The following is a 4,465-nucleotide window of genomic DNA, read 5'->3' as shown; positions in this document are numbered from 1 at the left end:
GATATTATGTAATTTAAGTGATTGAGTTATTTAAGTGATTATTTTGAATTACTTTGCATGTTTCTTAAATTTTATTGAGATGTTACTTGTTATGTAAGTTCTTTTTTTTTAACACGCTTCAAGAATTTCTTAAATTTTGCATGCAAACCAGTCTGAACTCCTGGGCGGTAAACTTTCGTTTGACATGTACAAATTGATGCTAGCCGTTACAAAAGAGAATTAGGTGGAATTCGCCACAACCAACAGTAGTCAGGGATTCCCTTGATATAAGGCTCGTCACTTGTGTTGTGGATTGGGCAATTTCTTTTGTTTCCGACCGCATTTATTTCAATATTCTTTTACGTGAACGTGTGAAAGTTTAGTGCAAAGTGTTTGTTAATTATTAGATATTAAAAACAACAATTTTTGTATAAAACCGACTATTAAGATTCTCGAAGAAAATAAACAAGGTAAGTAAAGTATTTTTGCTATTATTTTGTAGTCATACCTACTTAAATACATATTTACACCCAGTTGTAGGATTGTTAATTTATATAAAAATATATTTCACAAAGCTAGTTACGTAACGTGTACACGGAGAAAAAAATAATGATGTGCTAAGGGAAGTGAACTATGCTCAGATTGCATTGCAAAGTAAAGGTTTATGTGTTGATGAAATAATCATAAAACTAGAAGCACTTCGTCTATTCATTGGAGAGAAACGGTTGCATCTAGCAGGAGAGGCAATAGATTTTGCTGTACAAAAATCGGAAGAATACAACATTTCGATGGAACGACGAATTCGTCGCAAGAAACGCATGCCCGGTGAGTTAGCCACCGATACTGGACTTACACTTAGAGCGGAACTTCAAAAGGACATGTTAGAATGTATTGACAGATTCAATATTGAACTCAAAACACGAGTAAAGTCCATTAAAGACGTAGCTTCATTGTTTGAAGTTGTGCAGTCAAAGACCTTGCTTTTGGCAAACACTGAACAGTTAAAATTTGCTATATCAAAATTTACTAACCTTTACGATGAAGTATCAGAAACAGAACTACTTTTAGAAATACCAAGATTGAGAAGACATTTAAAAGCGGCTAATATCACTGTCTCTAATTGGGTGACGCTGGACTATTTGAAATTCATTGTGGAATGGGACTTTACAGCTTCTCTTCCGAATCTAACGGTCGCATTAAAGTTATTTATGACAATATGTGCATCAGTCGCTTCTTGTGAGAGAAGTTTCAGCAAATTAAATTTAATTAAAAATTACTTGCGGTCTACAATGGCTGAAACCAGATTAAACAATCTTGGTATTTTAACGATAGAACATGAAGCAGCACAAAATATAAATTTTGAAGACGTGATTTCGGAGTTTGCAAGTGTCAAAGCTAGAAGGAAGAAATTTTAATTTTTTCACATAATATACTAATATATGTAATATTTGTAATACTCGTGTTTTAATAAAATGTAAATGATTATTTTTTTACTTTAAAAGTTTTGATTGAGTTTTGGGGTGACACCTTCAAATCCGCCCCGGGTGTCACCTATGCTAGCTACGCCACTGGATTCGTATGCTTATTGAAAACTTCTAGACAAGATATCGTCTACATACTGTGGTTGCCAATGGAACCTATGACTTTGTGTTTTCTGCCAATTCGTGCAGTGTTCAATTGACTAAGTATGGACGCCAAAGGTTACTGTTTTACTGTTTAACTTAAAGTCGCGTAGTGGACTAGTCGGAAATTTTCTGAAAATAATTTGTTAAAAATCTTGATCGTCTTTATGTACAACTATTTGTCTATACATTTTTTCGACGTCTCCGTTGAATGAGTATTTAAAGATACGCCATTATCAAAATAAGCAGCATTACAAGGTGCGTTCCAAAGGAAACAGGACCTTAAAAAAACACATAACAAATGCTTTTTTCGGCAAAATCAATTTATTTTTTTCAAAATAGTCTCCTTCTGCTTCAATACAACTTTTTGCACGGTCCAAAAGCATGTCGAACGAGTTTTTTAGCACATTGGCCGGTATGGCCGCCAGTATGCCGGTGCAAGCTTTTCTACGTCTACATAACGCTTTCCTTTCATGGGCAGATGCATTTTTCCGAAAAAAAAGAAGTCGCACTGGGCCATATCAGGTGAATACGAGGAGTGGTTAATGGTTAAAATGTGATATGAAATAATCGATCGAATGTTGGATTCTGAGCAATTTTGATCGTCCGTCAATTTGTGCGGAACAAACCAAGCACACACCTTTCGTTTGGCCATGTTCAGTTCCATTTCTATGAATTTCAATGATGATTTCTGCTGATTTTTGATTAATTCACGCACAGTTTCGCTGGAATTTCCGGTGATCACGGATTCTGATTGGCCCACATGTTGATCGTCATTTATGTCCTCACCACCACTTTGAAAATGTTGAAACCACTCGTGCACTCTTCTACTGTATAGGAAATCATCGCGATAAACTTTTTTCATCAATTGAAACGTTTCGGTAAAAGTTTTACCAATTTTAGAACAAAATTTAATGTTGACTCTCTGTTCGAAGCTCATTTTCGCACCGATAGCACAGACATACTGACAATCAATGAAATGTCAATTCTCACTGGACAATCGATAAAGATAGCAGATTCTTCTAACAAAGTTTCAATTCAAAATTTTCTTAATTGCGAATTGAGGTATTCGATGCAGATTTCCTCAACTTGAGTTGTCATGGTGGTAACTGCTTCTGTAACTAGTCGACTTAGGATCCAACCAAAATTAGTATTTTGTGCCAGAAGTGTGTTTGTAATTTTCTCAATACCTTCGAGTATTATCTGTCGTATGGGATTGCTGCCTAATAGAAAATTTATTTGAGCGGGGGTGTTGCAGTTGGGAGCTGCTTGTTTAAAGGAATACCTTTTCCAATGTCTGCTATCTAAGTATTATGTGATAGTTTGGAAGCATATTTGTTTATTACGGTACGAAAATAGCTTCTGCTTGAATGCGCTTATCCGCTTGGGTAGAAATGAAGATAATAATAATAATACCCAACGATTACCGTACTCCCGCCCAACCGACGCGAGAGGCGCAATCCGCGAACGAGCGGAATTAGCCGAGTCATAAAAGGCAAGAAAGTTTTAAGCGTTGCGATCTTAAGCTGCTCAGCTACAGAAACAAAAATTTCATCAGCCGAAATTAAGAATTTGATTAAAGTTTATAATTTTAAATATTACTTGTTAAGAGTAGATAAAATAATTTTTTTAATGGTAAAGAGTGAGTCTGTTAGATCAAATGTGCTGGAATGAAAATTGAAATCATGACATACATATACGGCGGAATGGTTCGTTTAACTCAAAATTTGTTCCAGAAAATTTTAAAAGTAAGGGTCTAAACTGCCTGGTAGAGCGAGCGGGAACGTTAAAATTAATATCAGATAAGAGAGATGGGCTACAGACTGACCCATTCATGAGTTTTACTAGAAATGTTATACCAAACATCTCCCTACGACTAGCGAGTGTCGGGAGATTTATAAGTTTTAAACGGTTAATGTAAGGGGGAAGATGTAAACTGGAATCCCAATGCAAATGATTTAAGGCAAAAAGTAAAAATTGTTTTTGAACGGACTCTAACTTGTCCGAATGGACTTGGTAACTATGGTTCCAAACCACAGAAGCATACTCCAATATAGGCCTCACCAGAGATGTAAAAAGAATTTTTGTGGTAAGCGGATCTCTAAATTCTTTAGACCAACGTTTAACAAAACTAAGAGCGCCTTTAGCTTTAAAAACCGTGGAAGATGCGTGAAGATTAAAATTGAGTTTGGGGTCCATAGTTACTCCCAGATCAACAAAACTGCATACTTGCTCCAACCTAAAGTTTTGTATTGCGTATGAGGTAGCGTCTACAGCTCTACGTGAAAAACACATCGTTTTACATTTTTTAAGGTTCAATGGCATGTCATTTCTATCACACCAAGAAACTAGGTTGTTTAAGTCTGTTTGCAACTGACATCTTTCACTGTTCGAAGTATACGTTTTAAAAAGTTTTACATCGTCAGCATACAATAAAACTAAACAAATAAACTTAACAACAGATGATATGTCGTTAATAAATATCAAGAACAGAATTGGACCAAGATGGCTACTTTGAGGAACGCCTGAAGGAACATTGATTATGTCAGAAAAAGTATCTTTAAATATGACTTGTTGAATTCTATTACTAAGATACGAAGCAACCCATTTTAAAAATATAGGTTGAAAACCAAGAACATCAAGTTTATTCAAAAGAATTGAATGGTTTACTTTATCAAAAGCTTTACTAAAATCTGTGTATATAACATCAGTATTCTTATTCTCCCTAAGGCCCGTTGAGACATGTGATACAAATTCATGCAAATTAGTTGTGGTAGATTTCCCTTTACGAAAACCGCGCTGAGAACAAGAAATTAGTGGAGAGATCCGGAAGGTTATGTCGTCTGTTATAATTGCTTCAAAAA

At 35.3% G+C, this 4,465-nt stretch overlaps 1 long non-coding RNA gene across 1 annotated transcript; it reads left to right on the top strand.

Moving 5' to 3' along the window:
• The first annotated feature begins 581 nt into the window (after window positions 1-581).
• LOC120779997 lies at window positions 582-740 on the top strand. Its single transcript, XR_005705783.1, has 2 exons — window positions 582-645; window positions 676-740. It is a non-coding gene; the product is annotated as an uncharacterized LOC120779997 (long non-coding RNA).
• Window positions 741-4,465: the final 3,725 nt, after the last annotated feature.

Source organism: Bactrocera tryoni, unplaced genomic scaffold (assembly GCF_016617805.1).
Source record: "Bactrocera tryoni isolate S06 unplaced genomic scaffold, CSIRO_BtryS06_freeze2 scaffold_120, whole genome shotgun sequence".
Taxonomy (NCBI): domain Eukaryota; kingdom Metazoa; phylum Arthropoda; class Insecta; order Diptera; family Tephritidae; genus Bactrocera; species Bactrocera tryoni.
Note: the sequence above shows the minus strand (reverse complement) of the source record. Positions and strands in the feature narration are given on the sequence as shown.